General features: G+C 42.1%; 1 pseudogene; it reads left to right on the top strand.

Annotated features, from left to right (window-relative positions):
- Positions 1–1,139: 1,139 nt before the first annotated feature.
- LOC125518379 overlaps positions 1,140–20,902 on the top strand; it is a 28,518-nt pseudogene continuing 8,755 nt past the window's right edge.

Below are 20,902 nucleotides of genomic sequence, written 5' to 3'. Positions count from 1 at the left end.
TAAGCTTCTTCATGCGTCTCTCGTCTTGCTGACATAAAAGAAAAAAATGTCTATTAGCACACAAGTTATATCTGCATATACCTTTGTAACTGAACTTAGCATTATTCACAGCCTGAACTTCTCATATAGAAGTGGTGAGAGTCATCACACTATGCACTGAGCTGAGCATCTGCCGATGCCTTTATACCTGAACTGAGCACCCTTCACAGAATGAACTTCACACCATGTTTTTTAATTCTACAATATTTGATTACTTATATGTACCTGAACTTAGCACTCTCCACAACCTGAACTTCTTGTTTTGCAAAGGGGAAATACTGTCTACAGTTAAAAAAACCTGAACCTTCATGAAGTTTTTGAATGGTTGGACTGCTAGTGCATACCAACCTGACCTTCATGTCATATCACATGCATGCTCTATTTTCCTTTTATTTTTTTTGCACAGAACCAGACACATACCAACCTGAACTCTAGCACACTTACTAGTTGAACTTCACATGGCTTTTCCACATGTGAATGTGAATGCAGGAAAAATTTATAGTGGTTGTAGCCTAGACTGAGGCTCACATACTACCTGAACTTCACATGCCTGTAAGCAGGCAGGCAAATTTTAAAATGCTGTTTTGTAGCCTGGACTGAGGCTCATACACTACCAGAACTTCACATGGTTGTAAGGAGGCAGATTTTAAAAAAGTTTTTGTAGCCTGGACTGATGCTCACACACCACCTGAACTTCACATAGCTATAAGCAAATAATAAACCGAAGGAAGGAAGAAGTTCAACCATACCCTGGCTATAAGTTCGGCCAACCTTTTTCCAGCAGCTGATAGGCCACCTTGAGAACAATTCGTTGTGGAGGTATGAGTGGAATTCCATGGCAATCCATGTCTTGTAGAGGGCGTGAAGTTCATCTATACGAAGCAAGAATGTCAGAGTAGGCAATATTGAAGAAGAAGGCAAAATTGGGAGGAAGTTCATGTGCTGTTGCCGCTGAATTTGAGGGCGCGACAGATGCCGCCTCTGCGGAGGAGTTGCTCCGTTGGTCGCGCCGCTCGCCGTAGCTTGCGTCGGGCCCGTCATCTGGTCTGCCAAGGCTTCGGGCGGTGGCGATGGGACGAGGATGCGGCTTCCTGAAGTCCATGGCGGCTTCGCCGCGTCCAGGCGACGCGGGCTCCCTCGTGCCGGCGTCCACCGTCGCTCGCTCGCCCGCGCCGGTGGCCGGCCAGGAGCTGGAGACGGAGGGGAGGCGGCGGACCCGGTCGGCCAGGAGCTGGGGAAGGAGGGGAGGCGGCGGATCCGGTCGGCCAGGAGTTGTAGACGGGGAGGAGGCGGCGGATCCGGCGAAGATCGGCGACCAGGAGGGGAGGAGCGGCGAGGAGGGGGGCTGGGGCGGCTCGGGATCGAGGGGATCAGGTGGATCCTGTCAAGGCGTCTCGGATCGGGTGGGATCCTGTCAGGGCGACTCGGGTCGGACCGGGCAGTTCAGGGAAGTTCGGGAGGGCCCTGTCGGGCCCTATATAGGGGCAGCTGTGATCCAAATAACTATTCTAATCCTGGGATTAGAATAGTGCTGTCCTATATATATAAGTAGGTCGGTGGAGCAACGAGGGGCCCACGAGGGTGGAGGGCGCGCCCAGGGGAGTATGCGCGCCACCCTGCCTCGTGGCTGCCTAATTGATTGCTTGACGTCCACTCCAAGTCCTCTAGATCACGTTTGTTTCAAAAATCACGCTCCCGAAGGTTTCATTTCGTTGGATATTCCTTTTCTACAAAACACTGAAATAGGCAAAAAACAGCAATTTGGGTTGGGCCTCCGGTTAATAGGTTAGTCCCAAAAATAATATAAAAGTGTAAAATAAAGGCCATTAACATGCAAAACAGATAATATAATAGCATGGAGCAATCAAAAATCATAGATACGTTGGAGACGTATCAAGCACCCCCAAGCTTAATTCCTGCTCGTCCTCGAGTAGGTAAATGATAAAAACAAAATTTTTGATGTGGAATGCTTCCTAACATATTCTCAATGTAATTTTCTTTATTGTGGGATGAATGTTCAGATCCGAAAGATTCAAGATAAAGGTTTATTGTTGACATAAAAATAGTAATACTTCAAGAATACTAACTAAGGAATCATGCCTTCACAAAATAACATGGCCAAAGAAAGTTATCCCTACAAAATCATATAGTCTGGCTATGCTCTATCTTCATCACACAAAATATTAATAATGCACAACCCCGATGACAAGCCAAGCAACTGTTTCATACTTTTGATGTTCTCAAACTTTTTCAACTTTCACACAATACATGAGCGTGACCCATGGACATAGAACTATAGGTGGAATAGAATGCTGGTTGTGGAGAAGACAAAAAGGATAAGATAGTCTCAAATCAACTAAGTGTATCAACGGGCTATGGAGATGCCCATCAATAGATATCAATGTGAGTGAGTAGGGATTGCCATGCAACGGATGCACTAGAGCTATAAGTATATGAAATCTCAACAAAAGAAACTAAGTGGGTGTGAATCCAACTTGCTTGCTCATGAAGACCTAGGGCAATTTGAGGAAGCCCATCATGGGAATATACAAGCCAAGTTCTATAATGTAAAATTCCCACAAGTTTATGAAAGTGACAACATAGGAGACTCTCTATCATGAAGATCATGGTGCTACTTTGAAGCACAAGTGTGGAAAAAGGATAGTAACATTGTCCCTTCTCTCTTTTTATCTCATTTTTTTATTTGGGCCTTCTTTATTTTTTTCTTTTGGCTTCTTTTCTCTTTTTTTTTGTCCGGAGTCTCATCCCGACTTGTGGGGGACACATAGTCTCCATCATCCTTTCCTCACTGGGACACTGCTCTAATAATGATGATCATCACACTTCTTTTTACTTACAACTCAAGAATTACAACTCAATACTTAGAACAAAATATGACTCTATGTGAATGCCTCCGGCGGTGTACCGGGATGTGCAATGAATCAAGAGTGACATGTATGGAAAAATTATGAAAGGTGGCTTTGCCACAAATACGATGTCAACTACATGATCATGCATGGCAATATGACAATGATGATGCGTGTCATAACAAACGGAACGGTGGAAAGTTGCATGGCAATATATCTCGGAATGGCTATGGAAATGCCATAATATGTAGGTATGGTGGCTGTTTTAAGGAAGATATATGGTGGGTGTATGATACCGGCGAAAAGTGTGTGGTAATAGAGAGGCTAGCTAATGTGGAAGGGTGAGGGCGCGTATAATCCATGGACTCAACATTAGTCATAAAGAACTCACATACTTATTGCAAAAATCTATTAGTTATCGAAACAAAGTACTACGCGCATGCTCCTAGGGGGATAGATTGGTAGGAAAAGACCATCGCTCATCCCCGACCGCCACTCATAAGGAAGGCATTCAATAAATAAATCATGCTCCTACTTCATCACATAACGGTTCACCATGCGTGCATGCTATGGGAATCACAAACTTCAACACAAGTATTTCTCAAATTCACAACTACTCAACTAGCATGACTCTAATATCACCATCTCCATATCTCAAAACAATTATGAAGTATCAAACTTCTCATAGTATTCAATGCACTTATGTTAAAGTTTTTATTATTAACAAAATAAAATTACCATGTTGTTGTAAAGGACTCTCAAAATAATATAAGTGAAGCATGAGAGATCAATTATTTCTATAAAATAAAACCACCACCGTGCTCTAAAAGGTATAAGTGAAGCACTAGAGCAAAAACTATATAGCTCAAAACATATAAGTGAAGCACATAGAGTATTCTAATAAATTCCGGTTCATGTGTTTGTCTCTCAAAAGTTGTGTACAACAAGGATGATTGTGGTAAACTAAAAAGCAAAGACTCAAATCATACAAGACGCTCCAAGCAAAACACATATCATGTGGTGAATAAAAATATAGCTCCAAGTAAAGTTACCGATGAACAAAGACAAAAGAGGGGATGCCTTCCGGGGCATCCCCAAGCTTAGGATTTTTGGTGCCCTTGGATTTTACCTTGGGGTACCTTGGGCATCCCCAAGCTTAGGCTCTTGCCACTCCCTGTTCCATAATCCATCAAATCTTTACCCAAAACTTGAAAACTTCACAACACAAAACTTAAAAGAAAATCTTCGTGAGCTCTGTTAGTAAAAGAAAACAAACCACCACTTCAAGGTACTGTAATGAACTCATTATTTATTTAGATTGGTGTTAAACCTACTGTATTCCAACTTTTCTATGGTTCATAAACTCTATTACTAGCCAAAGATTCATCAAAAATAAGCAAACAACACACGAAAAACAGAATCTGTCAAAAATAGAACAGTCTGTAGTAATCTGTAGGTTTCGAATACTTCTGGAACCCCAAAAATTATAAAATAAATTTATGGACGTGAGGAATTTATCTATTAATCATCTTCAAAAAGAAATGGCAGCAGTTCTCATGAGCGCTAAAGTTTCTGTTTTTAACAGCAAGACCAAAAAGACTTTCCCCAAGTCTTCCCAACGGTTCTACTTGGCACAAACACTAATTAAACACAAAAAACACAACCAAAACAGAGGCTATATAAATTATTTATTATTAAACAGTAACAAAAATCAAGGAATACAAATAAAATTGGGTTGCCTCCCAACAAGCACTATCGTTTAACGCCCCTAGCTAGGCATAAAAGCAAAGATAGATCTAGGTATTGCCATCTTTGGTAGGCAATCCATAAGTGGCTCTCATAATAGATTCATAAGTTAATTTAATTTTCTTTCTAGGGAAGTGTTCCATGCCTTTCCTTGATGGAAATTGGAATTTAATATTCCCTTCCTTCATATCAATAATTGCACCAATCGTTCTAAGGAAAGGTCTACCAAGAATAATAGGACATGCAGGATTGCAATCTATGTCAAGAACAATGAAATCTATGGGCACATAATTCCTATTTGCAACAATAAGAACATCATTCATTTTTCCCATAGGTTTCTTAATAGTGGAATCCGCAAGGTGCAAGTCTAAAGAACAATCATCAAATTCACGGAAACCTAGCAAATCACACAAAGTTTTTGGGATCGTGGAAACACTAGCACCCAAATCACACAAAGCATAGCATTCATGATCTTTAATTTTAATTTTAATTGTAGGTTCCCACTCATCATAAAGTTTTCTAGGGATAGAAACTTCCAACTCAAGTTTTTGTTCATAAGATTGCATCAAAGCATCAACGATATGTTTAGTAAAAGCTTTATTTTAACTATAAGCAGGAGGAGAATTTAGCACGGATTGCAACAAGGAAATACAATCTATCAAAGAGAAATTATCATGATTAAATTCCTTGAAATCCAAGATAGTGGGTTCGTTGCTATTTAAAGTTTTAACCTCTTCAATCGCACTTTTACCAATTTTTGCATCAAGATCTAAAAACTCTGAATTCTTGGGACGCCTTCTAACTAAAGTTGACTCATCTCCAGTCCCATCATTATCAACATTCATATTGCAAAATAAATATTTAATAGGGGACACATCAATAACTTTTAGATCTTCATCATTATTATCATGGAAACTAGAAGAACACGCTTTTATGAAGCAATCTTTTTTAGCACGCATCCTAGCGGTTCTTTCTTTGCACTCATCAATGGAAATTCTCATAGCTTTGAGAGACTCATTGATATCATGCTTAGGTGGAATAGATCTAAGTTTCAAAGAATCAACATCAAGAGAAATTCTATCCACGTTCCTAGCCAACTCATCAATCTTAGACAATTTTTCTTCAATCAAAGCATTGAAACTCTTTTGCGAATTAATAAATTCTTTAATATTAGATTAAAAATCAGAGGGAATCTTATTATAATTTCCATAAGAATTGTTGTAGGAATTACCATAATTATTAGAGGCATTACTAGGAAACGGCCTAGGATTAAAATTACCTCTATATGCGTTGTTACCAAAATTGTTCCTACCAACAAAATTCACATCCATAGATTCATTATTATTCTCAATAAAAGTAGACAAAGGCATATCATTAGGATCAATAGGAGCACTCTTATTAGCAAACAATTTCATAAGTTCGTCCATCTTTCCACTCAAAACATTAATATCTTCAATTGCATTCACCTTTTTACTAGTAGATCTTTCTGTGTGCCATTGAGAATAATTAACCATAATATTATATAGGAGTTTGGTAGCTTCTCCTAAAGTGATTTCCATAAAAGTGCCTCCCACGGCCGAATCTAAAAGATTTCTAGAATCAAAATTCAATCCAGCATAAAAAAATTGTATAATCATCCATAAATTCAAACCATGTGTAGGGCAATTACGTATCATCAATTTCATCCTCTCCCAAGATTGTGCAACATGCTCATGATCAAGTTGCTTAAAATTCATAATATCGTTTCTAAGAGAGATGATCTTAGCGGGAGGAAAATACTTAGAGATAAAAGCATCTTTGCACTTATTCCAAGAATCAATACTATTTTTAGGCAAAGACGAAAACCAAGCTTTAGCACGATCTCAAAGCGAAAACGGAAATAGCTTAAGTTTAACAATATCATTATCCACATCTTTCTTCTTTTGCATATCACACGAATCAACAAAGTTATTTAGATGGGTAGCGGCATCTTCACTAGGAAGGCCAGAAAACGGATCTTTCATGACAAGATTCTGCAAAGCAGTATTAATTTCACAAGATTCAACATCGGTAAGAGGAGCAATCGAAGTGCTAATAAAATCATTATTGTTGGTATTGGAAAATTCATACAATTTAGTATTATCTTGAGCCATCGTGACAAGCAAGCAATCCAACACACAAGCAGACAAGCGAAGAAAAAGCGAACGGAAAGAGAAGGCGAAAGGAAAAGAGGGCAAATAAAACAGCAAGGGTGAAGTGGGGGAGAGGAAAACGATAGGCAAATGGCAAATAATGCATGTAATGCAAAGGGTAAGAGTTGTGATGGGTACTTGGTGTGTCTTGACTTGGCGTAGATCTCCCCGGCAACAGCGCCAGAAATCCTTCTTGCTACTTCTTGAGCATGCGTTGGTTTTCCCTTGAAGAGGAAAGGGTGATGCAGCAAAGCAGCATAAGTATTTCCCCCAGTTTTTTGGAACCAAGGTATCAATCCAGTAGGAGACCACGTGCGAGTCACCTCGTACCTACACAAACAAATAAGAACCTCGCAACCAATGCAATAAAGGGGTTGTCAATCCCTTCACGGCCACTTGCAAGAGTGAGATCTGATAGACATAATGATAATAAGATAAATATTTTTGGGTATTTTTATGATATCGATTGAAAGTAAAGATTGCAAAATAAAATAGATTGGAAACTTGTATGATGGAGAATAGACCCGGTGTCATAGGTTTCACTAGTGGCTTCTCTCAAGATAGCATAAGTATTACGGTGGGTGAACAAATTACTGTCGAGCAATTGATAGAAAAGTGAATAATTATGAGAATGTCTTGGTATGATCATGTATATAGGCATCACGTCCGCGACAAGTAGACCGACTCCTGCCTGCATCTACTACTATTACTCCACACATCGACCGCTATCCAGCATGCATCTAGAGTATTAAGTTCATAAGAACAGAGTAATGCCTTAAGCAAGATGACATGATGTAGAGGGATAAACTCACGCAATATGATGTAAACCCCATTTTTTATCCTCGGTGGCAACAATACAATACGTGTCATTTCCCTTTCTGTCACTGGGATCAAGCACCGCAAGATTGAACCCAAAGCTAAGCACTTCTCCCATTGCAAGAAAGATCAATCTAGTAGGCCAAACCAAACTGATAATTCAAATAGACTTGCAAAGATAACCAATCATACATAAAAGAATTCAGAGAAGATTAAAATATTGTTCATAGATAATCTTGATCATAAACCCACAATCCATCAGATCTCGACAAACACACCGCAAAAAGAGTTACATCGAATAGATCTCCAAGAGAATCGAGGAAAACTTTGTATTGAGATCCAAAGAGAGAGAAGAAGCCATCTAGCTAATAACTATGGACCCGAAGATCTCAGGTAAACTACTCACACATCATCGGAGGGGCCATGGAGTTGATGTAGAGGCCCTCCGTGATCAATGCCCCCTCCGGCGGAGCTCCGAAAAAGGCCCCAAGATGGGATCTCTTGGGTACAAAAGGTTGCGGCGGTGGAAATAGGGTTTCGTGGTGCTCTTGAATGTTTGCGGGGTACGTAGATATATATATATATATATATATATACAAGAGGAAGAAGTAGGTCGGTGGAGCAATGAGGGGCCCACGAGGGTGCAGGGCGCGCCCAGGGGGTTAGGCGCGCCCCCCTGCCTCGTGGCCGCCTCATTGATTGTTTGACGTCCACTCCAAGTCCGCTGGATCATGTTTGTTCCAAAAATCACGCTCCCGGAGGTTTCATTCCGTTTGGACTCCGTTTGATATTCCTTTTCTACGAAACACTGAAATAGGCAAAAAAACAGCAATTTGGGCTGGGCCTCCGGTTAATAGGTTAGTCCCAAAAATAATATAAAAGTGTAAAATAAAGCCCGTTAACATCCAAAACAGATAATATAATAGCATGGAGCAATCAAAAATTATAGATACGTTGGAGATGTATCAGTGATCACTTAGATGATTAGAGGGATGTCTATCTAAGTGGGAGTTCTTAAGTAATACGATTATTTGAACTTAAATTTATCATGAACTTAGTCCTGCTAGTATTTGCATATCTATGTTGTAGATCAATTGCTCGCATATGGCTTCCCCATTTTATTTATGATATGTTCCTAGAGAAAACTATGTTGAAAGATGTTAGTATAAATGATGCGGACTAGCTCCGAGATCTGAGGATTATCTTCATTGCTGCATAGAAGAATTATGTCCTTGATGCACTGCTAGGTGACGGACCTATTATAGGAGCAGATGCAGACATTATGAATGTTTGGCAAGCTCGGTATGATGACTACTTGATAGTTTAGTGCGCCATGCTTTATGGCTTAGAACCGGTACTTCAAAGACATTTTGAACGCCACGGAGCATATAAGATGTTCCAAGAGTTGAAATTGGTATTTCAGACTCATGCTCGAGTCAAGAGGTATGAGACCTCTGACAAGTACTTTTCCTACAATATGAAGGAGAATAGATTAGCTAGTGAGCATGTGCTCAGAATGTCTAAGTACTACAATCACTTGAATCAAGTGGGAGTTAATCTTCCAGATAAGATAGTGATTGACAGAATTCTCTAGTCACTATCAACAAGTTACTAGAGCTTCGTGATGAACTATAATATGCAAGGGATAACAGAAACGATTCCTGATATGTCTCCGTCGTATCTACTTTTCCAAACACTTTTGCCCTTGTTTTGGACTCTAACTTGTATGATTTGAATGGAACTAACCCGGACTGACGCTGTTTTCAGCAGAATTGCCATGATGTTATTTTATGTGCAGAAAACAAAAGTTCTCGGAATGACCTGAAACTCCACGGAATACCTTACAATAAATAATAAAAAATCCTCGCCAAAGATGAAGACCAGGGGGCCCACACCCTGTTCACGAGGGTGGGGGGCGCCCCCCCTAGGGCGCGCCCCCCTACCTCGTGGGCCCCCTGGAGACCTCCCGACTCCAACTCCAACTCTATATATCTGCTTCCGGGGAGAAAAAAATCAAGGAGAAGAAATCATTGCGTTTTACGATAGGAGCCGCCGCCAAGCCCTAAAACCTCTCGGGAGGGCTGATCTGGAGTCCGTTCGAGGCTCCGGAGAGGGGGATTCGTCGCCGTCGTCATCATCAACCATCCTCCATCACCAATTTCATGATGCTCACCGCCGTGCGTGAGTAATTCCATCGTAGGCTTGCTGGACGGTGATGGATTGGATGAGATTTATCATGTAATCGAGTTAGTTTTGTTAGGGTTTCATCCCTAGTATCCACTATGTTCTGAGATTGATGTTGCTATGACTTTGCTATGCTTAATGCTTGTCACTAGGGTCTGAGTGCCATGATTTCAGATCTGAACCTATTGTGTTTTCATCAATATATGAGTGTTCTTGATCCTATCTTGCAAGTCTATAGTCACCTATTACGTGTTATGATCCGTTAACCCCGAAGTGACAATAATCGGGATACTTACCGGTGATGACCGTAGTTTGAGGAGTTCATGTATTCACTATTTGTTAATGCTTTGTTCCGGTTCTCTATTAAAAGGAGGCCTTAATATCCCTTATTTTCCGTAAGGACCCCGCTGCCACGGGAGGGTAGGACAAAAGATGTCATGCAAGTTCTTTTCCATAAGCACGTATGACTATATTCGGAATACATGCCTACATTACATTGTTGAACTGGAGCTAGTTCTGTGTCACCCTATGTTATGACTGTTACATGATGAACCGCATCTGGCATAATTATCCATCATTGATCCGACGCCTACGAGCTTTCCATATACTAGTTTACGCTTATTTACTTTCCCGTTGCTATTGTTACAATCACTACAAAATACCAAAAACATTACTTTGCTTCCGTTACTCTTTTGTTACCGTTACTACCACTATCATATTACTTTGCTACTAAACACTTTGCTGCAGATACTAAGTTTCCAGGTGTGGTTGAATTAACAACTCAGCTGCTAATACTTGAGAATATTCTTTGGCTCCCCTTGTGTCGAATCAATAAATTTGGGTTGAATACTTTACCCTTGAAAGCTATTGCGATCCCCTATACTTGTGGGTTATCAATTCCCAAGCTCTTCACGATGCTGAAATTGGCGAAGGTAGAAATTAAGAAAAAGCATCAAGTGTTGATGGTTGACAAGACCACTAGTTTCAAGTAAGAGGGCGAGGGAAAGAAAGGGAACTTCAAGAAGAATGGCAAGCAAGTTGTCACTCCCGTGAAGAAGCCCAAAGCTAGACCTAAGCCTGAAACTGAGTGCTTCTACTGCAAAGGGAATGGTCACTGGAAGCAGAACTACCCCAAATACTTGGCGGATAAGAAGGATGGTGTCGGGGATATACCCCGCGGTGTAAACCGGCCGGAAGTTAACCCGGCCGGACTTGGCGGTTTATCTGAAGACCCCGCTGATACTTGGCGAGTTACTAGCGGCCCGCCCTGACCTGGCGGTTTACAAGCAACCCACTTGGTCATTATGACTCACTGGTGATCCGGCGTGCAGGACAGACGGATGACAAGGCCCAAGGCCCAGAAGGCCGGTTCACGTTTAACGGTGGGCCGGTTTAAGAGGAAAGGCATGAGGAATATTTGTCCTACAAGGAGTTAAGGCCTGGACTTATATCCGGTTTGTATTAGAGATAGACTAGTCCTAATCCTAATAGGACTCTACATGTAACCCGCCCCTCCAACATATATAAGGAGGGGCAGGGCTCACCAAAAGGGAGGAGATCAACAAGTTCCACAAGTTGGACAAGTTAGGTTTAGACAATAGCTCTCGAGATAGAGCACTCTTGTAATTGTGATCATCATCATCAATATCAATGAAGCAGGATGTAGGCTTTTACCTCCACCATGAGAGGCCGAACCTGGGTAAAAACGTCGCGTCTCTCGTTCCGCTCAACCCCTCTCAAGCTACCACATAGATGCGTTGGCCTCGCGACTAAGTTCTGACACTAAGGACATCTGCCGGTTCACCTGGGTTGAATAGGTATGCTGATAATAAAGTTGTTCGAATCAGGCTCAGGATTATGATCTTCGGCCAAAAAGACTACCATCGCAACAACAAATTTTTTACAAGTCTCGATGAGACAGGAGCCTGGCTGGATTACCAAGTAAGAAAAGAAGACTATTATAAGGACTCGGAAAGAGTCAACCGAGCCGACCCGGATTCGCCAACGCCAGACCCGCCTGCTAGTCCGATGTCCCGTCACCTCCACCTCGATTCCGGACCGCTACCTTTTGCCGTGGATGGCCGCGGCCACAGCAACCCGGCCTCGGTGTCGCTCTGCGTCCGCCTCGAGCCGAGTCTGCCTTCAAGCTGTCGCTGCCGGATCATCAGCGTGTTGCTTCGAGCCGCTATCGCTAGCGCGCCTCCGCTGCCAAGCTGCCGGCGCATTCCAAACTCATCAACCCGTTGTGGCCCTCCCTCGTGTCACGATCGGTCCGCTGGTCTGCGCCCCTACGACTGGCCTCAAGCCGCTACACTCAAGCTGCTTGTATCCCCCACGCGCCGCCGTTGCTAGAGCGTCCTCGAGTCGCCGCTGCTCTAATCCGTCGTGCCTGCCGGCGCCCGTGCCCGCTGAAACGGCAGTAGCCGCTCCACTCCAACCCGTCGCCGGTTCAGCCGTGCCTCGCCTCCTCTGGGTCGTCATCATTAACCCGCAGGCGCGCCACTCCAACCCGTCGCCGGTTCAAGCCGCGCCTTGCCTCCTTTGGGTCGTCATCATTGACTCGCAGCCACGCTTCTTCAACCCGCCACCGGAGCCGTCCTCCGAAGCCGCTACTCATGCTGCTGCCTTTTTATACGACTACAAAATCGCCGCAAACCTGTTACCACCGCTACCGCTATGATGTGCTGTGACTCGCGGGAGCTCCACCCCCTCTAACCTGCTGGCACTGCTGAGCTGCCATCGCACCTGATGGCCCGCTTGATGTATATGCGCGCTATGTACTGCTTCTCTACCACACTGGATTCGTTTTGTCAAACTTGAGCTGAGCTTGTGGGGACAAGACAGACTAAGGGATACGGGGCATTCTCGTTTAAAATATTCTCTCTAGCACTGGTAGCAGTACTGTTTGCATGTACCAAGTAGCAAGGAACACTTGAGGTGCATTCAGTATTTCAAAGCACTCAAACGCGGTCATTACTCAGAAAAGGGGATACGGTGCAAGGGCCACATCGTACATTGAATATATTTTTGATCCAGTATCCACGTTCATCCGACAAGAAATATCAGGTGCTATTTTTTCTGATTATTTTTTTATATATATCATTTTTATCAAAGAACAATTACTTTGGCATGTGATATTTTTTGACGCAGGACAATTGTTCATTACAAATGAGGCGTTATATTACGGGCACGTAGCACGCGCTAGCAATGCTCTGCACCGGCGTTTCGTCTGTATCAACCACCCGGTGAATGAACGTGCGCAAGTTACTGTCCCAGCTGGATCGGTTTACATCAGCTTGCTGGGACCGCGCCCGCGGTTAACTCGCCCGTCTGTGACGGTTTACGACATTGGTGCTGATCTTCTCCGTCCGCACCGGCTTACAGTGCCGCGGCCGACTCATCTGTCGGAACTACCTCTGATGCTGCGGTCATCTTTGTTGTCCGTCTCTCATGGCCCGGTCTACATCGACATACGGGACCGCACCTGTTTGCATGAACTGTTTATTGAGTATGAGCAAGTCACTGCTTGCGTAGCCTGGATTTCTTTCAATAAATTGAAGGCAAATTATCATTCAGCCACCGTCTGCACTGGATGGTTCAATGGGCAGGCGCACAAATCGCCGCCACTACAGTTTGGTTAACTTCAAATCACCAGTTGGAAGGAACCATTGGCCGAGTTGCTGACACGGCTCATACGGGATCATTTACAACCCGCCACAGTCACCTCAACCTTCTGTGGATTCACATCGTGCTATCAACACCAATGATATACAAGTTATGCCGGTTTATATCACGGTCAAATATGGAGAATCTCAAGCCAACTCCTCGAGTCACCTTGAGACTTGGGGGCTACAATGATATGACTTAGCAAATGTTGCCGGTTTTCAGTGAAGTCAAGAACCCCAATACGTTGGAGGGAAAGATAACCCGGTCCCGGATTCACATCATGCTGTCAGAAGATTTTCGGATTAGAAAGTATATGATAGTTACAAAATCCCGGCTCAATAAAGAAGTTTCAGGTCATCAGAAAAGGATTCTGGTTTACAATCCAGTACAAGGGAAATTTGTTCTCCGACAAAGCTCTGAAGCTCTCAAATCCGGTTTAAGAATTTCCGGTTCAAAAAGGAATTAACTTCTCGCAAGTTCGAGTTTAAAGGCCGCCAAAAAAATTTCCGGCTAAAAATGAAGATTCCGGTTTAAAATCCGGTTCAAGGGAAAGATGTCTCCCACAAAGCTTTGAAGCTCTCAATATCCGGTTCAAGATCCCGGTTCAAGAAGAATTTATCTCTTGCAAAAGTTAAAAATTGCGGAAGAGGACCTGCTGCCACGATGCGCGGTTCAAACATGGGTATCCCGCCTTACTGGCCTGACATATTATTGATCACATGGGGGCTTCTACTTCATAAAGCGGGGTCTCTGTTCTTTTACATCATGTGTGGTTACACGGAGTTGTTCTAAAGCGGCCTCCGGTTTACCCCTTGAGTTAGCTTTTTAAAAGCATCATGTTATATCACTTGGGGGTTTGGTCGTGTCCGAACCAATACCATACCTCTTGATAGGCGAGAGCCACCAGATCACTTGGGGACTTGGTCACGTCTGAACCAGTCATGCCTCTTGATCGACTTAAGGCCATAGACTCACTTGGGGGCTTGGTCGAACCCGAACCATTGTCATGCCACTTGATCGGCATAAATGCCACGGTTTCATTTGGGGACCTGGCTGACTAGAACCATAGTTACACCTAACGGGAGCTTGGTCGTGTTCGGCCATGGTAACGCCATCTGATCAGCTCAAATAAACCTTTTTTGCAAACGGTTTTGTCATTGCCTTTGCTTCACACTTTTCTTTGAAAGATTTTGCTTTCTTTTTATTGCGTTTTTTAAACCAACAAAGTTTTCAACCAATCAATTGACGGAACACAGTTCACGTCAATCCGGAGACTATTTGCCCGGTTTGATCCTTGTTGTTAACATCCTCTTATGGAGTAACACGGTGTTTATCACAAACTGGCACGGTTTTATCATAAACCGGCACAATATGGAAGGAGTTATCAGTACTCGAGATTTGGGTTATCACCCTTACTACAAAAAGTTGGTAAAACCAACAATGTGATTCAATGTCACAGGTATGATATATTTCATATTTGATTATTCTTTAGTGCAGCCTTGGTTATAAACCCGGGTTATATGTTGGGCATTATGACCCGTCCGGCGGTAAACTGCCAGGACACTTTAAACTTGTTGTATGCAGAAACAGGTTCGTTAAACCGGCCTGGCTTTGGACTATAAGTCGCTAGTATATATATATTTGGATTGCGCCATTAGAATCATGCGCTCATAAATCATTGGGTTATATTATTCAAATAGCCAAGTTTGGCTGAATTTTCATTATGATATTGAATGAATAAGGTTTTCACCGGATTATGTTATCTTAAATAGCCAACATGGCTGGATTTTATTATGGTTATCAGTAACCAGTATTATGATTAAGGTTTTCAAAGTCGCGTTAGCGCAATGGCTATTATATTATCAATGGATATGATTTATTGAAGGAATAGTCCCGAGTTGCTGCAGGCTTACGACTCGACACTTGGGGGCTACATTATTCACGTTGAGATTTCATCAAATATGCAAGTCTCATGTCGCTGCAAGCATGCACCATGACACTTGGGGGCTAATGCAAAATCATTTTTTGCTCATTGAAGACCTGACTCATCACATTGTAATGAGCCGGCCCTTGGGGGCTACCAATTGCTCCTGTCAACAATTCAAGGTACACAAGTTTTTATCCATTATGTTGAAGGGTCCACTCCTCAGTTGATAAAGCACAAAGCTCTTAACCTTGTGGACGTGGGTTCAAGCCCTATGATGGGAGTTACATCATATGATGTCATTTTCAATGAAGTATATATAAAGTCCCAGCTCAATATTATCTTACTGACCCGGCCCTTGGGGGCTACACTGATTGAAGTTTTTATAAGCAATTACAAGTCCCAGGTTGCTGCAAGCATGACAACCCGGCACTTGGGGGCTACATATACGGAGTATTCAGTTTATATGATTGAGATGAACAAACCGGATTTCTTCAAGGTTGAAACACTTATTGGAGCAAGTCTTAAGTTATCACTATGTTGTCCTCTTAAGACTTGGGGGCTACATGTATTATGCATATATAAGGGGGAACATCTTCATGTTATCAGTTTTGAGCAAATCAGGAAGATCAATTACATGACCCAGTGTCGACAACAATTATGACCCGGTGCCATCAATATTTATAAACCGACCAGTTTGGTAATATTAAACCGGCAAGTTTTACATCTTCAAGACGGCTGAATATCAGATAAGTATTTCAAGACCCATATTTTTTAAACCGGCGCTTTGGAAGCCGATTCAAGTGGATTATTCTTCACAATATTTCTCTGTGAGAAACCAATGTCGGCAAATTGATTATGAAGCTGATCTGTTGACCCAGATTTCCTAGAAGGAGGAAATAACAAGGACTTAAGGATGATCAGGTACCGGTTTACAAAAATTCTTAACCCGGAGCATAGCCTGTCAAATTTGTTCTTGTGTTTATTTTGCAGCATAAGTTTACCATGAATAAATCCAAGCTAAACTTGGGGGCTAATGTCGGGGATATACCCCGCGGTGTAAACCGGCCGGAAGTTAACCCGGCCGGACTTGGCGGTTTATCTGAAGACCCCGCTGATACTTGGCGAGTTACTAGCGGCCCGCCCTGACCTGGCAGTTTACAAGCAACCCACCTGGTCATTATGACTCACTGGTGATCCGGCGTGCGGGACAGACGGATGACAAGGCCCAAGGCCCAGAAGGCCGGTTCACATTTAACGGTGGGCCGGTTTAAGAGGAAAGGCATGAGGAATATTTGTCCTACAAGGAGTTAAGACCTGGACTTATATCTGGTTTGTATTAGAGATAGACTAGTCCTAATCTTAATAGGACTCTACATGTAACACGCCCCTCCAACATATATAAGGAGGGGCAGGGCTCCCCAAAAGGGAGGAGATCAACAAGTTCCACAAGTTGGACAAGTTAGGTTTAGACAATAGCTCTCGAGATAGAGCACTCTTGTAATTGTGATCATCATCATCAATATCAATGAAGCAGGATGTAGGCTTTTACCTCCACCGTGAGGGGCCGAACCTGGGTAAAAACATCGCGTCTCTCGTCCCGCTCAACCCCTCTCAAGCTACCACATAGATGCGTTGGCCTCGTGACTAAGTCCTGACACTAAGGATATCTGTCGTGACAATTCCACGACAGATGGCAAAATGAACAAAAGTATATTTGATATACATGTTATTGATGTGTACTTTACTAGTGTTCATAGTAACCCCGGGGTATTTGATACCGGTTCGGTTGCTATGATTAGTAACTCGAAATAGGAGTTGCCAAATGAACAGAGACTAGTTAAGGGCAAGGTGACGATTTGTGTTGGAAATGATTCCAGGTTTATAAGATCACCATCGCACACTCCTTTTACCTTCGGGATTAGTATTGAACCTAAAATAAATGTTATTTGGTGTTTGCGTTGAGCATGAATATGATTGGATCATGTTTATTGCAATATGGTTATTCATTTAAAGTCAAAGAATAATTGTTGTTCTGTTTACATGAATAAAACCTTCTATGGTCATACACTTAATATAAATTGTTTATTGAATCTCGATCGTAGTGATACACATATTCATAATATTGATGCCAAAAGATGCAAAGTTGATAATGATGAAAGAATTTCTTATTTAACACTATCTTAAATTATGTTTCCTTATTTGACACTAAAAACTTTTTCTTCCCTATCTAACAATGAGTTTAAATTTTATGCCTTTTACGACACTTTCGTCCATTTTAAGCCTAAATAGGATTTGAAAGGACCCTTTTGCCCCTCATGTGATATGTGTGTGTGCGGGGCAGTAGCACACACACGCAACATCAGTGCGATGACAGTAGCACACACGTAGCAGCACATACACACGCACACTTTGCATGGTTAAAGATGGTCTTTAGATTTTATCCGTACAACTTTTTTTCAAAGTTTGCGTTATTACTCTTATTTTGCATGTACAGATCGGGTTAACAAGAGAAAGAGGGGTTGGTACAACGTCGACGGCCAGCGGGAATGTACATGTACATCTATATACACCATGATATGTTCAGAAAAGGTGGCACGCGTCATCTGTAAAATAGCTGTCACGCAAAAATTAAAAAATCCCAATGGCTGTCACGTGAATGCTTGAATAATATAAAAAGGTTACTCCCTCCAGTCAACCATTAGATGAGATAAGTGCAGCTGGTTAGCGTGGTCGCCCCCAATTGCGAGGTTTGGAGTTCGGCTCTACATGGTAGGTGTCTATGGATTGTTTGACCGGTCAAATAGATGGAATATGGAGCTATATGATCTGACTGTATAATCATCTCAACACGTATATAGTAGCCGTATTTTAAAGTACAATGACCAAAATAAGCATAAAAGACAAGTTCAATGGTCACTAGTGCATTTTACTTTAACTTTTTTTCCCCTAATGGCCACACAATCTGACCTGCATGCAACGCGTACAAACGCGGTCAAGCACTATCAGACGTTTTTTTGGAAGTAAGATAGACTAACTAACTCACGTTATCTCTACTGCTCAACGTGGCATGCAAGTTCCAACACACCCATGATCCACACTTGCACTGTATAACATATGACAAGATTAATGCACACAGGCACGCAACGCGCACACACACATGTACACACGCAATAGCCAACCCACACGCAGCACACACACACACATCCGCGGCAATAGCACACATGTACGCGTGCACACACACACGCGCGCAATAGTACACGTACACACGCACTCAAACATACCACATGAGGGTAAAATGGTCTTTTCATGCATCATCTAGGCTTAAAATGGACAGAAGTGTCATAAAAGGCATAAAATTTAGACTCGCTATTAAATAGGGAAGAAATTATTCGTCGATGTTAAATAGGGCATAAAATTTAGACACGGTGTTAAATAAGGAATTCTCTCGATAATGATAGTGCAACATACTTGTGGCACTGCCGTTTAGGTCATATTGGTGTAAAGCGCATGAAGAAACTACATGCGGATGGACTTTTGGAATCACTTGATTATAAATCATTTGATGCTTGCGAACCATGCCTCATGGGCAAGATGACTAAGACTCCTTTCTTCGGAATAATGGAGCGAGCAATAGACTTGTTGGAAATAATACATACTGATGTGTGCGGTCCAATGAGTGTTGAGGCTCGTGGCGGGTATCGTTATTTTCTGACCTTCACAGATGATTTGAGCAGATATGGGTATATCTACTTCATGAAACATAAGTCTGAAATATTTGAAAAGTTCAAAGAATTTCAGAGTGAAGTGGAAAATCATCGTAACAAGAAAATAAAGTTTCTACAATCTGATCGCGGAAACAAATATTTGAGTTACGAGTTTGGTCTTCATTTGAAACAATGTGGAATAGTTTCACAACTCACGCCACCTGGAACACCATAATGTAATGGTGTGTCCGAACGTCATAACCGTACTTTATTATATATGGTGCAATCTATGATGTCTCTTACCGAATTACCACTATCGTTTTGGGGTTATGCATTAGAGATAGCCGCATTCACGTTAAATAGGGCACTGTCTAAAAATCCGTTGAGACGACACCATATGAACTGTGTTTTAGCAAGAAACCTAAGCTGTCGTTTCTTAAAGTTTGGGGTTGCGATACTTATGTGAAAAAGTTTCAACCTGATAAGCTCAAACCCAAATAGAAGAAGTGTGTCTTCATAGAATACCCAAAAGAAACTGTTGGGTACACCTTCTATCACAGATCCGAAGGCAAGATCTTTGTTGCTAAGAGTGGATCCTTTCTAGAGAAGGAGTTTCTCTCGAAAGAAGTGAGTGGGAGAAAAGTAGAACTTGATGAGGTAATTGTACCTACTCCCTTATTGGAAATTAGTTCATCACAGAAATCAGTTCCAGTGATTCCTACACCAATTAGTGAGGAAGCCAATGATGATGATCATGAAAACTTCTGATCAAGTTACTACCGAACCTCGTAGGTCAACCAGAGTAAGATCTGCACCAGAGTGGTACAGTAATCCTGTTTTGGAGGTCATGTTACTTGACCATGACGAACCTACGAACTATGAGGAAGCGATGATGAGCCTAGATTCCGCAAAATGTCTTGAAGCCATGAAATCTGAGATAGAATCCATGTATGAGAACAAAGTGTGGACTTTGGTGGACTTGCCCGCTGATCGGCAAGCCATTGAGAATAAATGGATCTTCAAGAGGAAGATGGACGGTGATAGTAGTGTTACTATCTACAAAGCTCGAATTGTCACAAAAAGGGTTTTCGACAAGTTCAAGGAGTTGACTACGATGAAACCTTCTCACCCGTAGCGATGCTTAAGTCCGTCCGAATCATGTTAGCAATTGCCGCATTTTAGGATTATGAAATTTGGTAAATGGATGTCAAAATTGCATTCCTTAATGGATATCTTAAAGAAGAGTTATATATGATGCAACCAGAAGGTTTTGTCGATCCAAAAGGTGCTAACAAAGTGTGTAAGCTCCAGCGATCCATTTATGGATTGGTGCAAGCATCTCGGAGTTGGAATATACGCTTTTATAGTGTGATCAAAGCATATAGTTTTATACAGACTTGCGGTGAAGTCTGTATTTACAAGAAAGTGAGTGGGAGCACTACAACCTTTCTGATAAGTATATGTGAAAGACATATTGTTGATCGGAAATGATGTAGAATTTTTTGGAAAGCATAAAGGAGAATTTGAAAGGAGTTTTTCAAAGAAAGACCTTGGTGAAGCTGCTTACATATTAAGCATCAAGATCTATAGAGATAGATCAAGACGCTTGATAATTTTTTTCAATGAGATAGAAAGACCTTGACAGGTTTTTGAAGTAGTTCAAAATGGAACAGTCAAAGAAGGAGTTCTTTCCTGTGTTGCAAGGTGTGAAGTTGAGTAAAGACTCAAAACCAGACCATGGCAGAAAATAAAAAGAGGATGAAAAGTCATTCCTTATGCCTC

The sequence above is a fragment of the Triticum urartu genome, chromosome 7 (assembly GCF_003073215.2).
Source record: "Triticum urartu cultivar G1812 chromosome 7, Tu2.1, whole genome shotgun sequence".
Lineage (NCBI taxonomy): Eukaryota > Viridiplantae > Streptophyta > Magnoliopsida > Poales > Poaceae > Triticum > Triticum urartu.
This window is presented reverse-complemented; position numbering and strand designations above follow the sequence as displayed.